Below are 25,285 nucleotides of genomic sequence, written 5' to 3'. Positions count from 1 at the left end.
CGGTAGAAGCGGGAAAACGGTAGCGGGCAATAACACAGCGGTGCGAGCAGAGCAGAGCAGAGCAGAGCAGAGCAGAGCAACGACAGCAACTGCAACTGCAACGGCAGCAGCAGCAGCAGCAGCAGCAACAGCACACGCACCGGCACAGATAAATTAGACAGGCTGCCAATACACCGCTCATTAGCGTGCCAGCCGCAGAAAATGCCGCGGGCCAATTATGAAAAGCGAACTTGCGTCGAATAGACGAGCTGTGTGCGTGCGTGCGTGTGTATGTGTGAGAGAGAGAGAGAGAGAGAGAAAGAGAGAAAAGAAATGAAGAGAAAGAGAAAGAGTTAACTATGAAAAACGTTAGCATCACTTTCGCTAAAAAGAACAAAAAATCGAGAGGAAAAAGACAAATGAAGCGCGTCGGTTGACGCGCATACGAAGAAGAACTTTCGGAAGATATTTCAAAAGGTAACGACAAAAACAGTATTTCTCGTAGTGTTGTTTTATATTTTTGGTAGAATTTCAATTGAAATCGGCGGGAAAACGTGTAGTAGACGGACGTAAACCTGAGCCCACACGTTCACGTTTACGCTCATACTCCCTATACCCACATACACACGATGATACAATCAGGACAGAACTATGAATGTACATATATAAATGAATACGAACGTTCGTAGAAGTTGGCGGCGGTCGAAAACCGCTGTCCTTTTCACCCGGGCTAATTCGAGCGACATCACCGCGGTGCAAATCGAATTAATTGTTATCCACGTTTTGATCCTACGTTACGCTGCGCTTCGAGCACGTCCATCAAGCGTTTCCTCTCCCATACTCTCTCTCTCTCTCTGTCTATCTATCTCTTTCTCTCGTTCTTGCAGAGAACCAACCAACCACCATCGCGAACCGTGACCACCGCGAGCCGCGGCTTTTGGTTTTGCGTTTTAACGCGTTGCTGTGAGTGCGGAACGTAAATACGTACACGCTCGTAACGTGTGCGTTCTTTTTTTCCTTTTTTTTCTATTTTTTTAATTTTATTTTTTCCAAAGTCCTTCTCTATTAAAATAAAACAAAAAATCTCTACCCGGGGAATTTTTTAACGAACGAACCTACACACTGCAAACCGTTCGAAATGTACAGTCTTTTTTTCCTTTTTTTTTTGTTTCGTTTTATAACGATTATTCCAATCGGTAAGATTCTCCTAAAATGCATTTAAATTATACTTATTTGTATGCGATATATATGCATAGTTATACATATTACATTTACACATCTCCGTACAATTGGTAAAACGCTTGAATTCGATCGAATCGACGCGTAATCAACGCGAATTACCTGCTGGAAATTCGAGATGGTTTAATTGGTATATGTTTTTTTTTTTTACGATTTCATGAAATACCATTATTATACCCCCGCCCCTTCCCTCCCTCTCACACCCTACGTCCACGTGGTGAATAAAGTTTGTGGCGAGGGTATCTTCGTTTTTTCTCTTTTTATTTTTCCCTTTCCATTTCATCTTCTTTTTCCTTTTTTTTTCTTCTTTATTTTATTTGGTGATGGCGGTGGTCTACTCACTCTCTTTCTCTCTCTCTCTTTCTCTCTTTCTCTCTCTCTTGGCAAATATATCACGTTAGATTAAGCAAATCCCGGTATTATAGTACGCTCGCTCGTCCGTTCGGACGTGGTAATCGTTTTACGCGGACCTAACTGCATCTCATCGTTAACGTCGTTAACTCAACATCGTGTTAGCGTCGATAACGAGGAAACTTCCTGACGATCGAACCGCCGTGGATATATCCTAAAAATATTACATTTCAAATATGATACACGAAATGAAATTTGAAGTATAACGATACGGGATACACGATTCATTCGTTATAATATAAATCATTATTATTAACATAAATCTCAAATAATATCCAAAGAAAAACAAACGAACAAATTTCTTATTAATTTCTATAGAATTAATTAACAATTAATATTATATTAAATATTTCAAAGTTGTATAATAATCGAGATATACGAAATGAAATTGAAAGAGTAACGATTCCTTCGATATAATACAAATCATTATTATTAACATTAATCAAATAATATCCAAAGAAAAACAAACGAACATTAATCTCTAATTAATTTTATTATAATAAATACGCAATTAATATTAAATATTTTAGAGTTAATAGTCAAGATATAAATATAAAAAAAAAAAAACAAAGAAAAGGAACAAACTCTACCGTACAAGGATAATTATTAACTCGCTCTTGGTATGAAGCATAAAGAAAAAGAACGGGGAGTTGGTGGGATAGGATGGGAATAGGAAAGGGGTGGATGGGGGACCCCCGTTCATGGCGTGCGTGCGTACGCTTTGGTATACACATTGCGCGAGATTCGCTGAGAATCTCGCGTTAAATTTGCACTGGCTGGCAATCAGCCGCCATTCTAGCGGCGTTGCGCCACCGTTACGTGCTACGCTTACCTACGTTATTACGTGAATATGTGACCACCACCACCACCACCATCACAACCACCGCCACCACCATCACTAACACAACCATCACAACCATCACCGACACAACCCGTGCCACGCAATGGTACCATACCGCGTTTCTCTTGATGTCCTTTCCAACCCTTTTCTCTACCTTTATCCCTATTTCACTCTTTCTCTCTCTCTCTCTCTCTTTCAGTTTCTCTTTTTATCTCTTTCTTTCTCTCTTCCTTTCGGTCGGATCGTAGTCCAGACAACACGTACGCATCGGAGGAGACTCAGCCTTAATTAGGCTTCTACACGTCGCTCCGACCATTCCATTTGCATCCACCTCTCACTCTTAGAGTTCCTACTTTAAGACTATTAAAAAATACCACGGCTAATCCTATATACACGCGTAGCCGACTGAGTCCTATGCGAGCTACTTTAAAACGACGATACCGTTATTTAAGGAACGTATTTTCTCCTTTTTTTATTTTTCTCTTATTTATTTTTCTTTTTCTTTTTTGTTTTTTTTTGTTACATTTATATGAATTTTTCTGTTATTCTACTTATGGAAAGAGACGGAAAAATATTGTCTTCTTTATTATTCGCTAAAGAATTTTTCCTATTGTCTTTTTTAATTTTGAAAAATATACGAAATAGTTTGGAAAATGATGTGAGAACGGAAAATAAAAGTTGGAATGACGAACAAACTTAAGAGAAATATTATTTATTATTATACTATATCGAGTAACGACACACAAGCAGAGAACTATTGTAATTTATTTTTATTTGTTATACACAGTTATCGGTATAACGTAATAACGAGTCTCCAGCGAATTCGCATGAAATTAAACGATAATTCCAGAGGCTCTATAATGTCACGCATTCGACGTCTCGACGTTTTCCAAATGAATCGCGTTATCCTATCGCACGATGGATTATTATAAACATATATATATATATATGAACCTATACACATAATTAGTGTAAAATTCGAATCGAAAGTGCATCATGATGTTGGGATACATTAACGCTCTCATGACGTACATTATGACCTAGTCGATGAGATATTACGAATGCTGGGAGAGTGCATCCGATATACATAATTCGTCAAAGAGATAACTCTGGACCATCTTTGAACGCGCGAATTAAAAAAAAAACCAAGTAAGAGGAACGGAAAAAAGAAAGTAAATTGTTAGTTACCCGAAAAATCCAACATACACTTAAAGTACCTAACGAAACCTTTTAAGGCAATAGGATCCAATGAAATCAAAGCGATTCCATTGGCCAAGTTAATCGTCTTGAAAGGGCTCCTGTACTATCCCTAAGTGTATATACGTTTTACACGTGTATTTACTAGCATACATGTATACACATACAAGTTTATACACTTTCGAAAAGTGAAAAGATAGATCTCGTCCATTTAGAAAATCGAGGAAAAATCAAATCGAAAGGCAAATATCGTATATCGACTATACCGTTCGTTACTTTCTTCTGATAAATTGATGTAAACTATGACGATATAAATCGAAAAAAGAAAAAGAAATAGAAAAAACACAAATAAAAATAAAATGAGGGAAAGAGAAAACGATTAGAAGAAAGATCGAAATAGTTGTGAAAAGAACTACGTCACGAAAGATATACATACATACATACATACATACATACGTACATACATACATACATAAGTTTCACGAAAAAGCTATGGCTTCCTTTACAACGTCTATAAAGCGATAGCACGGAATATAGACGGCTCAAAGTGCCAGAGCACTTTTCATAGAAGAAAAGAGAAACGTTCTTGGGGAAAGAACCAGCAACAGCAGCAAGATCCTTCTTCTTCTTCTTCTTCTTCTTCTTCTTCTTCTTTCTACGTGAAAAGGGATGTGGCTTGCCAAAGAAGAACCTACTACGCGAGAGTGAACGTTTTCTCTCTCTCTCTCTCTCTTCCCCCACTTCTCATTCTGTGTGTTCCCATCTTTACTACGCCTTATTTTTCTCTTCTTCCGCAATCACGTTTTCCAAGTGGCGCTCTTCTCGAAAGGCACTCTCTTATTTGCAACATCCGCGATACATTTTCTCTTGAACATGATTCTCTGTATTTCTCTCCCCCTCGCTCTCTCACTCTCTTTCTCTTTCTCTTTCTCTCCTCTCCTCTCCTCTCCTCTCTCTTTTAGATCCCTCTTTCTCTCGCCAATAATTGAAGAATATTGCCCCGCAAGACTCGCAAATGGAACGCGACTCTAATTTCATTATTCGAGGCCGAGACATATTCCGGCCACAAAGGAATACCTTAACCACGCTGACTCGTCTACCGCTTCGCCTATTAGATTATGAGAACGGTACTCCAGTATGAGGAGGAGAAAGGGAGAGAAAGAGAGTGAGAGAGGGCGAGAGAGAGAAGGACGACGATTGTAGGAAAGTATATTCTACGAGAAATGCGTAAGAATGCACAGTTAAGAAAGATATTTTAAACAAAACATAAAAAAATGTTGTCATAATCATTTAAGTGTTAATCTCGAATAAGTTCATTATCGTATACGTGAATAAATTGACGATATTATATTGCAAAAAGTAATTAATTTTCACGATAGGTAAATGCTTTCGAAAATAAAGTTCATTAAAGTTTTATTGAAAATTGTTAAAAGTTCTATCGACGAAATAGAAAATAATGTTAAAAATCGCGTAATTATTAGAAACGATGTTGACGGTTTAATAATAACTATGGTAATAAAATGTTAGCGACAGAATTAAGAAGAAATTTCTAATCTGAAATAAAAAAGTAAATCGATTTTCTCTTGTTTCTTATTATCGAATAAAAAGTATCATCTGATAGATCTCGCGTAAAAGTTTGTAAATAGGATATAAGATCGTAGTTTGGTAATCGATTATATTAAAAAAAAAAAAAAAAAAAAAGAAGAAAAGAAAGAAAAGCTTTCATCATCGAGATTCATAAATCGTTAGAACTCTGAAAAAGTAGATGAACCCTTTTCCTTCGATCCTTTTTTTCTCTCTTTCCTTTTCTCTTTTTATATATATATTACGTTCCCTCGTTTTTGGCCACTACTAATACCCATACTTCTACAAGCACTATCTTTTAAAACGTTATTTCAACGAAGAGTAAAACGCGAACTACTGGGTACGACCATAAAGTTACGAATCGATACCCCTTTCTCTGTTCGACAAAGAGGCTATTTGCCGTATTACCAAAGCTATATACTGATCCTTTTCCGAAACGACCTGTAGTATTAACCTTTCTCTTTCTACTACCCTCTTACAGACTTCCTCCTGTTCGGTTTCACCTTTGGTAAATACTTTTTGCCTAGGGGGGTGATAGGGTGAGGTCTTGCATCACCGGCGGAAAAAGTTCTTTTTTTTCTTTCCTTTTCTCCTTTTTCTCTCCTTTTTTTTTCTTTTTTCTTCTTCTTCTCTTTGTCAGAGAACGTCTAACAATTAAGTTAGACGTCGCGTTCGCGAACGTAGAATCGAAACGTTTCAGATCGGAAAGATTTATCAATAGAAATGGTAACCGAGAACCTTCTAATCAATCTCTCTTCTTTCTTTTTTCTTTCCTTTTCTTTGCTTTTTTTTCTTCACTATCTCACACAATCGATCGTAGAAAATCGATTGAATTAGATATATATCATGATTTTTATTTTATCTCTCGAACGAATCGGAGAGACAAAAAAAAGATATTCTAATTTTGCATTTTATATCTGAATTAAATCTGTACTTCGATACGATTATCGTATGTTATTTTTAACTCTTTCTATTTGAAACATTGATAATGAATAACCAAAGGAAGAAAATACTATCATAAGATCTATATATATTTCTACGATACCATAGGAATATAGTAAAGCAACGATGATACGATCACACGAGCCACGAACTCGGACATTTACACGCATTTAACCCTTTGACAAGCGGAAACACGCACAGCAAATCAGAATCGTCGAGAATGCGCGTACCCGTCGTGGTGGTACAAGTTCCCTGTTCCTCCTACCTACCATCACCTCTAACTCCCACCTTCCACCCTTCCTCATTCCTCCTTCACCTCTCTCTTCTCTCAGCACGCCGCGCACGAATTCGAGGCATGCATCGCCATCCAATTATCGCAGCTCGCTGACGCTAATTTTGCCCATTCAGATATCATTTCATCCGTCAATGGTACCCTGATTACCAATTGTATAACTCCTTTTTTTGTTACACACACACACACTCTCTCTATCTCTCTCTTTATCTAGCTTATATACTCATTCACGCGAAATACAGTGAGAAGGAATGAGACAGAGTCAGAAACTGGGGTTTAGGAGGGTCCGGCTGGGCTGAAGGGGGGGGTTGGAAGGATAAGAGAGGAACAGAGATGTATGTTAAAGCTCGTCATAGTCATATAACGGTACATAGACACGCGTCTCTGTCCTCTCTCGTGTACAATAGCGGCTTTCGAAGCGATCGTGCGGTCGAAGTGCGACGATTGCACTCCATCACCATAATATGCTTCGGCGGTTGGCTGTCAATTTTGCAGCTTGCGGTCGTAAACATGGGTATTCCATTCGGTAGAAAATATTCTGATATTCGGTATGTCCCAATGGATGACCAAGAGACAACGAAGACATCAACTGTCACGATTATTAATTGTACAATCATGTTTCTATACTTGAAAATTCGTGTATATATTGTTGTTGTTGTTGTTGTTATTTTAATTAAATACTTTTAAAGAATAATATGTATATATGGATATGTGTATATGTATGTAGAGTGTAAACAAGATCATTACGTTTCGATTTCTTTTGTAGTTATTATATACGTATAGTTTGTTTTTATTCGACGAGTCAGTCGTTGTCGGATCGTACAATAGACAACATCGTACGAGTAAGTCTTTCATTTATATTTCGTTCTTTTTTTTTTAATTTCATTATTATCGGTATAATTTCTGAATCACCGTTAATTGAATATCAATACAATTGTTTTTTTTTAAATATGATTTTTAGCTAGAAATAATTCTATTTTTTTTTTTTCAAATATCATCGTTATAAAATCTCGTATAATTGTATATTATAATTAAGACGATTATTTACTACTCTCTTGAAATAACGTTATCCAATGTTAAAAGTGATAAGTTTAAAAACGGTGCACGTACGTTTAAAGCGGTCGTTCAACGAACTCGAACGAGTTAGCAGAATTATTAGAGCACCACTACCACATAGTTTTATCGCGATCCACCCGCGAGAAAGGTTAATATCGTGTAATATGCCGTCCTTTAAAATTAATAAAAGCCACGCGAACATTTTATTAGGTTGCTGGCCGGTAGCGAGGTGTGTGATAAAATTATGGTTACCAAACCGAGCTTTTTGTGGAGAACTTTCCGGTCATCGCCCAATAAGCCCGAAGACACAATTGATAAGGCAAGTGGAAAATTAGTTCCTCTATCTCTCTCTCTCTCTCTCTCCCGTAATTTTAGAAGCGTTGTCACAAGAGCTCTCGGAAATGACTGCCTTCCGTGTTATCATTAATGGAATATCCAAAAACTGAACGTCGAACCAATATAAAATTGTTCTTGCTTTTATTTTTCTGACACTATTACGAATATAAAATCAAAAATCAAAATACATTCTGTATCACGTAACGATAGACACGTTGTGACATTGTATTAGAAAAATGTTTGATATCATTGTAATATTGATTTATGTTTTAATAATGTGATAAAAGAATATATATATATTTATTATATTTATTATTATATATGTAACTCGTACAGACCACTTTGATATAGCGAACGAAAACATTTATAAAAGTTTAAAACAATCATTGTTGATAGAACACATCGGTATTCTCTAAATCGAATCGACGAAAAAATAAATAAAATAAAATAAAATAAAAAAAGAAAGAGAAACGTTCGACTTCCTGGCGTTTCTCCGTGGATGACTTATTTATCCTCGTATTAATCCATTTTTATTTTATTTGCGGTCGTAATTCCCCGGTCCGTTCCGGCCACTGCAAACATAGGAGGAGGAGGAGGAGGAACCGAGTGAACCGGTGTGCTGATGTTGTCGGTAGTCAGTCGGAATTCTAGCGCGTATGCACGTGGGTTTACCCAGTACGCGCCTTTCCTTTCGGTCCATACACCAGGAAGAAGGATATGGCAACACGAGGAGAAAGATAGAAAGAGGGGAAACAAATATGGTAATGTGGTTCACGGAAAAAAAAGAAAAAAAAAAAGAAAAGGTTATTCAGAAACGTTCTCTTTCAAAATGTACGAGACAAACGAGAACGGACGTGTCTTTTTTCAGTCGAATCAATCAAAACGATTAAATGCATACATTGAATAACAAGAAAAATAAGAATATGTCATTGTGTCCTATTTGAAACTGAATTGATTTGTTTTTTTCTTTCTTTCTTTTTTTGTCAAATCTTCGCATACGTTTCTCGTAAAAAAATTGTATGCAGTAATATCTTTTCTTTCGATACGTTTGCTTTAGGAATATTAAATATTTCTTTTCAAATTTTTCTAAACGCGTCATAGATATCGTAAGATTTAATATTAGCTTGAAAATATAAAATTTTATTCAATCTTGATGAAAATGAATTAATTTAATGAATATTATGGATCTTTTCGTAAAAGTAATTCGATGATATCGTTATGATAGTATTAATTAATGGACGTTTCATGTTATGAGGGTAAATAAGACGACAGATGAATTAATGTTCCTATTTCATAATTCATATACGTATTATTCGTCGTGTTACTTCAGCACAACAGATATGTAGAACCTATTCAGTCAATTCGGAGAAAGAAATGAATGCCGAGATATTACCGAAGCTATTATCCTAATCGATGTTCGTGATAGAGGCGATGAAGGTTTACGTGGAGCTATCCACCCATCGCGAAACCCATCAACGAGCCAGAACCGGTTCGTGAATGTTCACGTGGTACGATTAGGTCAGATGATCCGTAGCGAAATATTCCCGCTTCCAATCGTTTCTCCACGGGCACGGGCACGGGCACGGGTACGGGTACGGGTACGAGTACGGGGAAACCAGATGGGTCGGTTTGGTTTACGAAATCCTTGCCTAATGCACCTACCAACGGATTTCGAAGCTGCGGAACGTAAGGATTGGATAGTAGATTGATGCTAAAGGTATTAGTAGTATTGGTAATGATAGTAGTAGTGGTGGTAGTGGTGGTGGTGGTGGTTGGTCTCTACTAAATCGGAGATTCACGGACCATCTGTCGTTGTTAACCAATACCCGACCCTTGAAAAAGCGCGACCAAATCTTTTACAGGATTTATGTTAACGGCGAGATGGTCAAATCATATTTTCATAACAACAGATCACTCGCTTGTCCCGTTTTCATGGTACATTTAGAGAAAAGTAAGTATTCGTCATGGTTAAATACGAAATTATTTTTGGAGGATTTTCATCGTATTGATCGGAATCAAACAATTCTCTCTACGAGATTTTATATTTTTTTATTAATGATATTAAAATTATTGCGAGAATGATATATACATTGATCATTTTATATTTTAGAAAATTCTTCAATATAGTACTCATTGTTGATAAAGTCCTCCCCAGGTGGGAAAAAAATCGTTCGTGTTATTTATAAAACGACAAATACGAAACATTTTATGCGTATGAGTGACAACGATGACGACGATGACGACGATGTTATGAAATTAAATGAAATTAAATTAATAGCGGAAGCCAAGTTTCCTTTAGCTAAGGGAATCGGTTAACATGCCGTTTAAACATCGACTGTATTTCCATAAATTCATCTACGAGAAGCTTTAGCACTAGAACATGATGAAATAAAGCCAAATTAGCATAAAACGAGATATTTGTGCATTTCTCTTTCGCTCATTCTTAATCTCTCGCTCTCTTTCTATTCTGTTTCGTATACATATATCGATGTTTCTCTCGTTTGTTTTCTTCGTTTTACAATTAAAAAGTAAACAATTTTGATTGTTAAGTTCTTTAATCATGTAAGATTCTCCCAAAAGTATATCATTCGAATAACAATGCAGGTATTTAATAGAAACTTTTAATCAGATTGTCAAATAATAATACGCAAATTAATTAAAATAAAATTAGAAAATAATGACAATGAAATACGTATAATTAATGTTAATCGAATCGTATAAACTATTAAGATATTTACAATAAAAAAATGTATCTTTTGGTCGATTAAATTAACGCGACACACAATACGAATCAATTTTAGTTTCTATCGTTGAGCGTTTGAAGATTCACCTGCGTCTGCTGTTCCGCATGCGTCTACTGTTCCGTATATGCCGTTTGAATAAATTTATTCGAGTTACTCGAGCAAAAACGTCGACGATGATACGTTTCGTTCTGAAAATATCGACGACAGTCATCAAATAGTACGAATAATTCGAAATAACAAGAAGTCAACGAAAACGAAGACGACGAAGACGACGATGATGGTGGATAAAAGTAAAACGAATATACGAAAGGAATAAAAGAGTAGAAGAGAGGTAGCTGAGGGGAAACGTCGTTCGAACGAAAACACGTTGAACCCGTCGAATATGATTTTCATCGTTGCTCGGTAGGATTTCTGCTGCTGCTGTTACTGCAACTGCTAGAAGCGAACCAACCAACGAACGAACGAACGAACGAAGGAACGTACGTACGGACGTTTAAAAAAATCAGAGGGGGAATTAAAAAAAAGGAAAGAGAAAATAAAAGCTTTCCTTTATGGCATGAACTTTGATCCTGGTGGCATGCCGTTGACAGCTCGTCCAATGTTTGTTCGGACGTTTGTCCAGCAGACCTGGTATTTGGTTAATCAGCGAGTTAGTTGCCCGTCCTTCTACTTCTCTCTCTCTCTCTCCCATAACGTTCTCTCAGTAGCACCCACCACCACCCTCCGATCCTCCCGTGAGTCCTCACGGCCGATCTCTCTCGTTGGACCGACCATGATCCGCTGTTTGGAATTTATCGAACGTGTTCGTGCGTTCACGCGTATGGATATCTCTTTTCCTAGCAGCTAGAGATCTCGTTCGGTAAAATTCCGGAGGATTTCGATTCGCCGATTCGATCGTTCGGAAACATTGTTTATCTCGAAAATGGCGTCACAAGCTTTTAGTTAGAATTTTAAACGAATATTTATTCATAGAGAGACTTAAACGAAAATAATCAAAATATACCAAACAAATATATTCTTATTTCTTATAATCGATATAAATATAATATATATATATATATTATTGTAGGATTCGTGAAAAAAATTGGGCCGTTGGACTGACTGGACCGGGACTCGAACCCGGATCTTCCGCTTTCCGGGCGACTGCACTTTAACCATTGAGCTATCCAGGGCCCACCGTCCAATCTCTTCACGAATGCCTATTTAAGTTTTTGGCTTGGAGGCGCTCGCATCCCACATTATTAATATAATTTCAAAGTTTTATGTAATATTTATCGATATTTCTAGAGATAATCTTTTATCGTATTTAAAAATAAGTGAAAGAAAAAAAATAGGAAGACACGAAAAGAAAAAAAAAAGAAGAAGAAGATAAGAAATAAACGTAATACGAATAATAGGATCACGCAAGGGTTGACGCAAGGTTGTCCAGGTTCATGAAAACGAATCGCTTACTCGCAATGGGATCCTTCGATGTCGCTCTGAATTACAGAGAAAGGATTTACGCGACGATCGTGATTCGAGGAGGTATGCATGAACGATCTTGGGTAGTAGGAACCGAGAACCAAGATTCTTCTCTCTTTTCCCTTCTCTCTCTCTATCACTCTCTTTTCGGTCGCTCCAGCAAATCGTCTTAATTTTAACAAATTGTAAACAACACCCAAGCAACACTCCGTTTCAGTACTTTGGGGGATAACGTAATCCGCCGCCGACGACGACGACGACGACAACGACGGAAGCAATCTCCTTCTCCCTTTTCTCTCTTTATCTCTCTTGCCTGCGTATCGTTTATATCTTACCTAGTACGAAGTTAGTATGTGTTTGTCTGTGTGTCAGAGAGAGAGAGAGAGAGAGAGAGAAAGTAGAAGAGTAGCGTCGTTCAAACAACTCTCTTGGTCTCTCCGTACATTTTCTCTTTCTCCCTCTCTCTCTCTCACACACACATACACACACTCGTCCTCCTATCTTTCTCCCTCGTTCGGTAGAAGCAGCGATGTGTGTGGAAAGTTTGTGAGTTTGCGTAGTTAGCGTTACTTGTGCATTAATTGAGGATTACAACAGCAACGAGATATGAGGCGGGACGTTAGTAGGTGGGCTCTGCGATATCCAGGTGAAACGAACGGGGATTGGAGAGCGAAACATGGAGTGTGTGTGTGTCAGAGAGAGAGAAAGAGAGAGAGAGATAAAGATATAGAGAGAACAGATAGAATGAGATGGTCGACAAGCACCAGTACAAGCTCAGACGGCGGGCTTCGAGTCTCAAGCACACGGTAACTTTCCTAATCACCGTAGGAAGCCTCGAGGTAGTCATCCCCTCAGCCATCATACGATCCAAGTATGATAGACACGAAAGCTCGATTAGAGACGCCGAAATCGCGTGCAACCTTTTGCGATATATGTTCGAGATGGAAATACCAAGGAACGAAAGTAGACGCATTTAAAATTCTTAGATAGTTGGGATTATTCAACTCGGTCCTCATAATAGTCTTTCTTTGTCATAGTCGTGTCTTCGTGTTCGTTGTCCGATTCTACACGAGAGAGGATCTTACTGAAGAGGGAAACCGAACTACAAAGATCTCGTCGAACGATTTTCAAAGGAGATATGATCGTCTCGAATTGCCTCGAGTACGGGAAGAACACTCGAGGTCAACCGTCAAAAACATTCGACCTGTAGACGGGGATCCTTCTACTTGTATTGTTCTCTTACGTTAAAGATCATTCTTCCTTAAAGCACTCGATCCTATTTTATAGATGATTAGTGGCTTTTGTTATGTTATTACGGACAAAATTCTATGTTCTATCTGTTCGAGTGAGAAATTCATTTTGTATGATAGATTATATTATATAACGAAACGAAAGAAAATTCTTTATTAATTTTTGTCAATTTATTTTTAATATTTTTCTTTTTTTTTTTTTTTTTTTTGAATATTAAATTACATTTAAGTATGCGGATCGTTTTAAATGATTCAATAATTTTTCCTTTTTTTGTGTATAATTATCTTGGCATCGTATTAAAATTACGTCGATATTACTGGAATCGATTTTATTTATTTTTAAAAATTTATAATTAAGAATTTTATTTTATTCATTAGAAATGAGAAAAGATTCTGTCATATTTATATTAGGTTTAATTTAAAATACTCTAAAAGCTTAATATAACCGTATTAGCGATAAAATCTTCGTTATTTAATCCGGAATTATGATCGCTAATAGATCTCGAGACGAAATTAACCTAAGTAATTCCGTTTCGGGTCGATTAGGAAAACGGCTGCTGACTCTTACGTTTTATACGTTATACACAGTCGCCGAAGTTTTTCTTAACGTTAGCAAGATAAATGATCATAAAATGATCTTTTGTACTTGCCAGAATACTCGTAAATATACTCTTCCTTGGATGAAAAAGATAGAAAACCGATTCGACGAACGTAATTTCTTTAAAAGTCCAATAACGATACGATTGTGTGTTTGACACAATGGAAAGTTTCGTGAATTGATTTAAAATATTTACATACTTCCTAGTAATATTTTTAACAAATTCATGATTGTTAAAAAATACATATTCTTTAAAATTAATAAACCCAAATTGATGTATTATACGTCACAAATACAATATCTATTATTTTCATCAAATTACGAATTCGTAAGCGATAACAAATTTATTCATTTGTTATTTTCAATATTACATTAAAGTATAATACAAAAATATAATGATCGATTAAGAAAACAAAAGTAGAAATAAAAAGAAACTTGTATTTGTGTAAAAACGAATTTATCATTTTTAGGCTGAAACAAAAATCGTTCTAGTTCGGGATAAATTTGACATAACAGCGGCATGGAAGGAGATGGATAGATAGCATGAAAGAAGAAAAAGAAGGAAAGAAAAAAATGAGAAAGACAGGCGAAGGGGAAGAAGCGGTCTCCGTGGAACTGAATTTAGAACGACGAAAGAGCTACTCTTGTCTCAAGGAAAATGAAATTCTGGCCTCCGTTATCGGGTTCACCACGAAAAAGGATTTTAAGTGCAGCAAAGTGAACGTACTAGGACGGAAGGCATTATCCGGGCGACAATACACCCTATGAAATAGTAAATACGAAAGCAAGGCTACCTCCTGTTCTTTATTTTTCACTCTTCCTCTTTCACTTATTTCCTTTTTTTTCCATTCTCCTTTTTTATTTTTTACCAGCTTTCTCTTATTCTTTCACTCTTTGAGAGAAATTTCAATATTATCCGTTCAACGAGACTACTACTAGTAGAAGGAATACCGCATAAAACGACGTAGCTGAGGGTAATAGAAGCATACGAGGTAATAAAGAAAACGCTTTGTATAACAAGAAGTGTAGTAAGGTACACCTAGAAAGAAAGAAAGAAAGAAAGAAAGAAAGAGATAAGGAGAGAGAGAGAGAGAGAGATAAAGATATGAATATGATGCTACTTAAGAATACGCGTATCATCGTATCCGAGCTTAGAAAAAGGGTGATTCGCCTTATCGAGAAACTATCGAGTTCGGTTAAACTCCTCGTAGTTTTATTTTATCCCCTTTCTATACTGGCAAAACAAATGAATTAGATCGAAAAATTCTCGATCCTTAAAGTGAATTTAATTTATTCCTCGAACGCGCGTAATCGCCATCGTAATTTTCTTTAAACAAATAACGATACCGAATAAATTTATTATACACGTTTTATAATAGATATTGATCGTTTTTCAAAATATTCCCATTGTTTCTAATAATATTATGTAACTATAGTTTATACTAATTGAATACTTCAAATTATCTTACACATTTGTTTCATATGATGCTGTTATTAAGCATAGGTATTATCATGATAATGATAGAACAAAAGAATCTAAGAATATTAGTAAAATTGTTTCAACAAGAGTAAGAAAACTTTTTGCTCGGGAAGATGGCATAGGTCAAAAGTCGTCTTACGTTAAACTAGAAATAAAGTAAAAGTGTAAGTAAAAGCGATGCAAACGAGGGTTTAGATATTTCGTTCGAGAATCGTACATTATCGAGGTGACGCGAGTTAGCTAGCTAGCTAGCAAGCTAGCAAGCAAGCAAGCAAGCAAGCAAGCGAGCGAGCAAGCAAGCGAGCAAGTGTGCTCGAGCTTTATCCATGAAATAACAATCGATGGAAACGGAGGAAGGCTTCCACCCCCTCCCGCCCCGCTGTCGAAAATCGTTCGATATAAACACGCTTGAAACGTTCTCTCTCTCTCTCACACACACTCTCATTCTCTCTGTCTATTCGCAGGTAGTAGGATGCGAGCGAATTTGTGCGCGCGTGCACACGTCCTCCGTCATTCCCAATACTCCCCTCCCCCATCCCCCTCACCATCGCCTTCAGCCTCACCCCTCCCCAGCCCGTTTTCACCGGCAACCAACTAAACCCCGTTTCCCCCTCTTCTCCTCGGTCATCCCTTTCTCGATACAATGTAGTCGGAGCGAGATTGACCGGGGGTTCAAACCGGGTGGAGGAGAATTGCTGGCAGGGTCGAACCACCGTGCTCCGGCATATTCATGAGCGCTGAGTGCGCGGGGTTTGAACCAATATACCGCCTCTGTTCCGCTCCTATGTATGCACCCGCGCATGCCTCTGTGTGTACAAACACGTATGAGAGATATGTACCAACTCTCTGTCTCTCTTTCTCTCTCTCACTCACTCTCTTTATCTATCTCTCCGTCTCTCTATCTCCATCTATCTCTTTCTCATTCACATTCCATCTCTTTGTCCCGTTTTGCGAGAATGTGCGAAAATACACGGAATATGAAGGTAGGTTGGTAGGTAGCAAGGCAAGCCAGTTTCGTTCAGTAAGTAAGCTAAGTTTGTTCCGTTTATAATACGGGTTGGGTTTTATTTATACCTCTTTTTTGTTTAATATTACACACACAGGATGTCTTTTCTTTTGTAGAAAATTTAATATGTAAATAAATGTTTTATCTCTCTCTCTCTCTTTCTCTCTCTTTTTTTGGTTTGTTTTATTTTCTCCATGTAATATTAATCGGTGTTTGAGATTTATTAAATATAATATTAATATATTCTATTAATAAGAAATAAATAATTGAATGTAAACTTTTTGGGGAAAACAAATTTTCACTTATTGTTAGATTTGATAAGTAAAGGAAATATATATTTCTATGTATCTATAATATCCAATGGTGGTAACGCGCTTCTTCTTCTTTGTGTGTATACGCAAGGTAGCTCGTTGAAATTGTTGGCAATATTTAACTTCCTCTGCGTATTAACAACGTGTCCAAAGTGTATAGATGCGCATATATGTTGTATATAGATATATGTATTTGTATATCTATAAAAAAAGAAGATAGATAGAAAGAGAGTGAGAGAGAGAGAGAGAGAGAGAGAGAAAGGGAGATAGAGAATGAGAGAGAAAGAGAAAGAGATTTGATGTTGGATTCTCGCTGGAGGCGCTTGTTTGCAGTGTCCGTCGGCGAAAGGGTAGCCGAATAAAAGCCGAATGGGGATAGTTCGATGTAGGAATATCCATTGAAATACTTTAATTAACCCTCACGATACCTTTCCTTGTCTCTTTCTCTTTCTCTCTCTCTCTCTCTCTCTCTCTCTCTCTCTCTGTTCTTTGGACTCGCTTGCAGTTTGCTTAAAATGCCTCGTCGTGCCTGCTCAAAGGAGGAGATACGTGAAGAGGGAGTTAGAAGGGTGAGAATTAAAAGGAGGAAGAGGAAGAGGAAGAGGAAGAGGAAGAGGGTGTGAGAAGGTATCACTGCCGTCGTACGAATTGATCGAGTTCAAAGGATGTGTAAATCAGTCGCGTTCGTGATCGTATGCATTTACGTAGGAGGGGCTTCTTTGTTGTTAATCTGAGGTACCGGTTGGGGGTGAGTTACGAAAAAAAAAAAAATCGAGTCGCAGATAAATATGTACCCGTATTTAACTTTTCTCGACATTATTATCGGATTATTATTATGAAGTAAATCAAGAATTTTCGTTAAGGAGTTTTAAATGTTTCATCTTAACCATGAAGAGTTATTAAAAAGTTACAAATCTCACGAACATATTTTATATAGTTTACTTTTATTTTATCAAGATATAATTATTGAGAATATTATTTAGGGGTTTGATGATTAAAGAAATATTCAGAAAACATATTTTTAATATTAATATTATTTAAAACGCATTGTTTGTGTAATCTTAAACGTTAACGTAGTGTACGTTGGATAGCATAGTAAAAGTAGAAGTCGGTAACGCATGGAAATTCGTCGAAATCGTTTCAACTGACGGGGGAACATTGTGATAATTGCACGATCGTGACGATTTAATAATACGAGCACTCGTATCTCCGGATTTCAGTGAAGCCGATAGATTTTATAGTTTGCACACGAGAGGGGCAGCATTACCGTCAATATTTAACGTCATCGCAGCTTCATTGGCATTAACTAATGTGTGACGACGTTAATCTATTTTAGCGTACCGCAGACCGGAGCAATCATAAACCATTTTGCATACAAACCGTTCGCATTAGCGGGCCATATTCGAAATCGTTTTTAATTTACGACCGTACGATCAACGATTAAAGACGAAAAGTCAATGAAAATGTCAGTTACTCAAACACTAATACAACAATATTATTCATCAAACCTTTGATATGCTTTATTGATTACCTACAAACATAATTCCTTGTTTGTTTCTTTTTTTTTTCCTTTTTATTTTATCTTTTGTATTTTATCCTCTTACAATAAGCCAACGAAATGACTTATTATAGATAATAATTATTTTTCGTATAGATTATGAATTTTATGTCTTTTTATCGATAGTCGTCGTTCTCGAAAGGTAAATTGGCATCGTTAAGAAAAGAGTTTATTATAACGGGTGGTTAATGAAAAAATTGAGTACGAGGAATTTCGTGTTAGAAAATTCGATTACGTAAGAAAGAACGGATGTAACGAGAAAGAGAGTAACATAGTTGGAAACAAAACGCGAAACAGAAAAAGCAAAGAGAAAGATAGATAGAGAGAAAGAGAGAGAGAGAGAGAAAGAAAGAGAGAGTAACAAGTAACATTTATTTGAACGAAGTGAAAAAGAATGAGACAGAAATAATAGACGAGTGAATGGATACTCTCGAATAAGGCAGAGAGTAGTAGTTGCTCAGTAGTAGAAAGAAACAAACCGGAAGTTAACAAGGGGGGAAGGAAGGCGTATAATTTTCTTTCGTACACCTACTTCGTCAAAGGACCTATCGATCTAAGTTCGAACAAAGGAGAGCTACTTTAATTATCGACTGTCTCTCACCCCGGCACACCCTCCGGACTATTCGGTGGTGTCCTTTGTACGAACCTGAACCATCGTTGGGATCGTGCAACAAGGATGGAAGAGATGATGCTACTACTACTATCACGAAGAGAAAAGAGGGAGAAAGAGATAAACAGGAGAGAGTTGGAAGGTAGGTGGAACAGAAATACAAAAGCGGGACGGAGAAAAACGCGAAATGTGAGATAAAGAATAAAAGAGATAAAGAGAGAGAGAGAGAGGGAGATAGAGAAAATATAAAGGGCACGAAGAAAGGGAAGTCCACCCCAATAACGTTCGCAGACAGTCCGTGAAACAATATGGAGGAGACTGCTAGCTTCGGATGCGTTGCTAATAAGTAAATACGAATTAGCATTCCGAGTCCTTCACTGATATAAATCAAACGAATTAATTACGAACTATGCTGCTCGAGGGTTGCACACGTGTGAGAGCATGAAAGAAGAAAAGATAGAGAGAGAGAGAGAGAGAGAGAAAGAAGAAAAAAAAATAGTAAAGGACGGGACTATTTTTACTTCAGAGAAAAGAAAGTAAAACGACGTCGTTCGTTCGTTCGTTCGTTCGTTCGTTCGTTCGCTTTGCATATTGCACAACGTAAATACTAATAAATCCATGTCGTTGTTGAACACGTGTGTAAGTGACGTATACATAACACATATATACAGTATATATAGGTACTTGTTCTTGATAGGGTAACATAGGAGGGATGTGGGTGGTATTCGTTTCCAGAGAGATTAAACTCACGATGAGAAGTATGTGCTTTATTTAACCCATCGTTTCTTTTTTCTTTCTGCTAACGATCGAGCTTCGAAAATAAGACGATTCGCACAATCAACGAACGTATTTGTTAATCTTCCAACGAGCCACGCGAGTAAAGAAAACACAGGGTGGATGAAAAAGAGAGAGAGAGAAAGGAAAAGAAAATATCTCGTGCGAATTATTGTTCGAGATACGATAGGGGTGTGGTAGTAAAAGAAAACGAGTGATGTGTCACAACGGGTCTAAAGAAGAATAGGATTTACTCTCGATAATTTATTCATCATCGAAAAGGCACTTTGACAACGGGTAAATCGTTATGTACCTACTATTATTTCAAATTTATCCAATCGAATACGATTACAAGGGGGTGGAGATAAGTGAATGGATATCGTATAAGAATGATTAATTGACGCGTAACACGAATTATTACGATCAATGATTTATCTGTTCACAAAAAGGGAAACAAATTCGCGAGAAGTATATTACGTGTGGTATTATTAAAAACATTATTATGCTTAACATTATAAAAACTGTTTTATCTTGTTATTTTTAATTGGGTAAATCAATAAAAAAGATGTTTTATTTATTCGTGAAATTTGTCGATGTTGAATATCCGTTGTTTTATGTCTGTTTAACAAAAAGTCGAGATTTTAACGCATCATTTGCAATTTTTACTTTACAATTTTCTTTATAATAATTACATTCCTCTCTATATTAACTTTAAGCAACATTTACGCGGAATAGATTAAAATTAAAAATACGATAGTTCCTTACGACGATTTAACAAAATTACAAGAAATAACGACTCGTAACAAGAACGTATAAAGTTCTTATCAGCGTGTAAAAATGTATACTAACATATACAACAGATATCAGAAAAATCTTTGTTATCGGCATACTCTAATCGTTGCGATTAAAATCTTAAGGGAGTACTAAGACCAATATAGTATTTGAACCTTCGACAAGCTCAACGAGAGAGGAGTGAACGTTCAACGAATAATGTTGTACGAGAGAGCAAGAGAGACAGAGAGAGAGAGAGAGAGAGAGAGAGCAAGCAAGCAAGCAAGCAAGCAAGCGAACGACAACGTGCTGACATTGCTCATTTGTGAAACTCCACGATATCTGTCACGTACAGGCATCGATAATGCGAGCCTTGTACGAACGCATTACGCGTTCGCAAGGCCCGGGCATAAACGGCTCTAGGAGGAGAGAACCGAGAGCACGGGATAGGCTTTTCATTACTGTTTGGTATCGCGTTTCGAGCCACCCTAACGAGTCGAATGAAGGGTTGTCGCGGTGCTCTGGTGGTGCTGGTTGATGGTACTGGTGGTGGTGGTGGTGATGGTGGTGATGGTGGTGCTGGTGCTGTTGCTTGCTGCTGGTGGTGGCGCGAACCGGCTGCGGTGGACGCGGCGAGAAGAGAAGGAAACTGCTATTGGTGACGAAGGGAACGAGAAGAGGTGAAAGAGGAACAGGAGGAAAATAGGGTAGAGGAGGAGGAGGAGGAGGAGGAGGAGGGAGTAAAAAGGGAGGGATGAGGACTCAGAGCAATGCTGAGACGAAGGGAAGAGAGTAGTAGTAGTAGGTGTGAGGTTAAACGGGGATGAACGAGAACTGAGACGGGGTTGTTTGCAGCTTCCCTCTAATTTTGTTGGAAACATCGTTACACCTAGATCGTATCATCTTGTTTATGGGCTTATACCTAGATGCTATTCCCTTCGAACCTTCCCTTCTCCGCCACTTTACCACCCTCCCTCCCCCTCCTTACCCGATGATCACCCTATACCCACTCACCTCCTCCTATCCCACCCACCGACTCCTTCGTTTCCGCTTCGTTCTTCGCTATTTTATTATCACGAGCTCGAACTCTCTCCTTAGTTCCGTAGGAAACAACATCTCTCGATCTCTGTCTTGCTTCAAGTAAATCGACCTCTTTTTTGTCTTATCGATATTTCGTTTAGATAGATATTACCTTTAACGAGGTAAAATTTAGAAACGTCTTTTTCTTTTTTCTTTTTTTTCTTTTTTAAAAACCTTACTCCCGTTCGTACCTTTTTGCTTTTTATATTTAAAAAAAAAAAAGAGGATTTCTTTCTTTTTTATATAATATAAACATACGTTATATAGAATTTATTCGTTCGGAATATCATGAAGATAAATGTGTAAATAAATAAATAAATAAATGTATAAAAAGAATAAAATAGGAAAAATGGTATACGCTTAACGTTCGATTTCGTTTAATTAACGTCGATCGTTTATAGTAGGACAAATTATGCAAACACGAGAGAAATAAACGATATCGGCACTTTGGGATTTGTAGGTAATTCGGAGCCACGGGTGCCGCACGCTTGCTCGCTCGCGAGGACCGTAATATTTCCTCGTTTACGTATTGCATAGCATGTCTGTAGATACACAGAGATACGTAGAGATACCGGTGTGGTGCTTATCATTGTATTATCAAACTTGGCCAATTGGGTCGTGCAGGATATAGCATGAACATTCGACTATATATACACGAACGATATTCTATCTTATACCTAAAACACATTCTCTCTCCTCCACTTATACATTTCGTTTTCAAACTATTTTATAAAGCTTAAATTTTATTACAAATTCGATTTCTTTTTCTACGAACAATAAATCTTTTTTGATCAATAAATAGAAGAAAAAAATATGATCAAGACGGAACGGTTTTACTTTTTAATATGAAATTTCAAAGTTAATCAATGTCAGTGGAATAATAATAATAATAATAATAATAATAATCGAAATGGATCGGTGTAGCATCGTTATAAATTCGACATCGATTCGAATAATAATTATATCAATTTCAAAAGTAAAATATCTTTTTAATTTTTTGTCGGGGGGCGAGGGGAAATACAAAATATAAATATTTTATTTACGACAAAAGAAAAATGATACTTAAAACGATAGAAAGAAATAAAAGGAAAATATGATTTTTAAAAGAGTGGGGGGGGTTTATGAAAACTTGGATGATAGGGTGGGGCTGGGGGAAGTGGAAGGGGGAGGGGGAAAGTGACAACGATCGAGGAACGGAAAAATAAATCTTATTGTTTTGTAAATGGAGTTTACGCGTCGTGGTTCGTAGCTCGCACGTTGGTCAACGCGGGTAACACGCGTCAAGGGAATTTAACGACGTTATCGACGGCGTTGTCCAAACAGAAGCTCCACGGCGTGTACGCAAAGTACACAAGGTTCCGATTCGTGCCAGCGAATCGCGTGCTACCCGACGCCCGAGCACTAGCACCGAGGGCCAGGATCGTCCGCGACCGTGCAAACAGGAAGACGTGACAGGATAGCGGGGAAAAAAAAAGAAACAAAAATAACATTTAAAAAAAAAAAAAGAGAAAAGGAAACAAAAAAAGGTAACGAAAAAGAAGGAAAACGCGACGCGTGAAAGAGGGATGGATACCTTCACTGCGTGTAACATTTTTGCGCGCAATCTCTTCCTCCGACGAAATTGTTTCTTCTTTTCTATCTTCATCTCTGTGTGTACAGTGTACGGTAATTGTTTGTAAAACGAGTAACACTAACGAATTCTTTTTTTTTTTCTCTATCACAACTTCGAATTATCATTTATGCATCAAATTACTTTAGTCAACTATACGAAAGATAAAACAAAACAAAACAAAATATATATATATATGCACGAATCTTCACGGTAATTAAAATGTTGATATATGTATTTATGCAGATATATACATTAAAGAGAATTATAATCTCAATCAATCAATCAATCAAAGAGTAAAATAAACAAAGTGTAATAATATAAACTATGGATGATTATTCGTGATCGTTCTCGTTCCATAGGAAGCTATTCCGAGATCGGTTGACCGATCATAATATACTATTCGAAAGGTTGGGGTTGACCCTTCGGTGTTTAGTCGATCGGTAGAGAACCCAAGAGCGTCATCCTCGTCGTCGTCGTCGTCGTCATCGTAGTCGTAGTAGTAGTCGTCGACGACGACGTCTATTGTCATATTGTCATATTGTCGCAGTAACAGCTTTGATGGGCCGCCGGTTTAAACGCAGACTCACGCTCGCGAGAGAATATACCGATGTGTTTCCTCGTTCTACTCGGCTGTTCCTCCTACGACCACTTTGTAACGTGTATTACAAGACCACGTTTATATACGCAGAGATAGAGAGAAAGAGATAGAGAGAGAGAGAGAGAGAGAGAGAGAGAATGCATTCATATATCTGTCTCTCTCGTTAACTATCTCTCTATTTATCTGCCTCCTTCCCTCTTTGTTGTATGTGTATATATATATATATATACGTGTACACGTCTATACACTCACAAATACACACGTATACATTAGTCAAGCATGATCTTGGACGTTTGCATGGACCACGCACACGCACACGCATACATAAAAGCATACACATATAAACGGCAGACTGGCATTATATCAAAATATAGCACATCTACCGGGTGCCCGCATTACTCTATTGTAACACAATCTCTTGTTGTTGTATCGTACCTGTACGTGTTTAGGTATGTACCTACTAAACGGACATTACACATCTCTTATCATTCATGTATATTGGAACGGGAATACGGATACGTGATCTTATCCTATTCTTCGATAACTGTCCATCAGTTGACTAACTTCCAATCGAGATCATTCCGATCGATTCGTAATTAACTCTGATGAAATAATTACATTTTTTTCTTTAATATCAAATATAGTGGTATTTCTATTCATTCATTTTGATATTCTATATTTTCTAATTTTTTTCAAAATATATTGTTAAATTTATCCGTTATATATAGATTCTAGACGAAGACGAGAACGATTTATCTCTCGTTAATTTTTTCTCTCGCACGGTCTCTCTTTCTCTTTTTTTTTGTCCCCTTTTGTTCGAAGCTCAATTCGTAGCACGATTCGAATGGATAATATCTTTTTATTTTTTATAACGATCATTAACGAGCGATGTATAATTAGAGTCAACGTTGCTCGTTCTACCACGTTATGTAAATTATTACAAGTGGCAAAATGACATATGCACGTACATATGTTCGTTGCAACCACTTCTCTCTCTCTCTCTCTCTCTCTCTCCTTTTTTTTTATAATAAATATATTTCTAATTGATATTTAATTCTGTACCCTAAGAATATTACTCCAAGGCTTTTTTTAATAGTTAATTACTGTCTATCTAACACTGTCTATCTCTATTTGAAATTTCTTTAATTCTTTTCATATATTAAATATAATAAACTCGTATTGAAATGATAGAAATAAAAAGTTCTTTTCTGAGTTAAACTCTTGAACAAGAAATTTAGTAGCATTGAATGGACAAAACTTGGCTTGAAATTCGAAAGGGTAATTAGTGTAAAACGACCGTGTTACTTTGCGTTACGCTCTCAGAGATCCGAGAAGTAAACTTAAAACGACTCTACGCATATATATACATTGGTATATATACGTAGTAATATAAAAAGTAGCGAAACCATGTTTAGAGTTTCAAAAGTTAGTCGAGTTTAGTTAAATAATAGCATCTTTCTTAATTAACTGCTGAAGTTATACTTGTATTAGAGATATGTACGTGCACAAACATAGGAGAATAAAGCATCTATTGAAGAGAGTTTGAGCGACTCTC

At 37.0% G+C, this 25,285-nt stretch overlaps 1 protein-coding gene and 1 long non-coding RNA gene across 8 annotated transcripts in view; one reads left to right on the top strand and one right to left on the bottom strand.

Moving 5' to 3' along the window:
- Nucleotides 1–25,285, bottom strand: part of LOC122516645 (teneurin-a) — a 545,517-nt gene that overhangs the window by 281,701 nt on the left and 238,531 nt on the right. The window lies entirely within an intron of this gene.
- On the top strand, nucleotides 8,423–14,723 carry LOC122516651. The gene is made up of 2 exons (XR_006303636.1): nucleotides 8,423–8,638; nucleotides 14,401–14,723. It is a non-coding gene; the product is annotated as an uncharacterized LOC122516651 (long non-coding RNA).

The sequence above is a fragment of the Polistes fuscatus genome, unplaced genomic scaffold (genome assembly GCF_010416935.1).
Source record: "Polistes fuscatus isolate 324 unplaced genomic scaffold, CU_Pfus_HIC Scaffold2, whole genome shotgun sequence".
NCBI lineage: Eukaryota > Metazoa > Arthropoda > Insecta > Hymenoptera > Vespidae > Polistes > Polistes fuscatus.
This window is presented reverse-complemented; position numbering and strand designations above follow the sequence as displayed.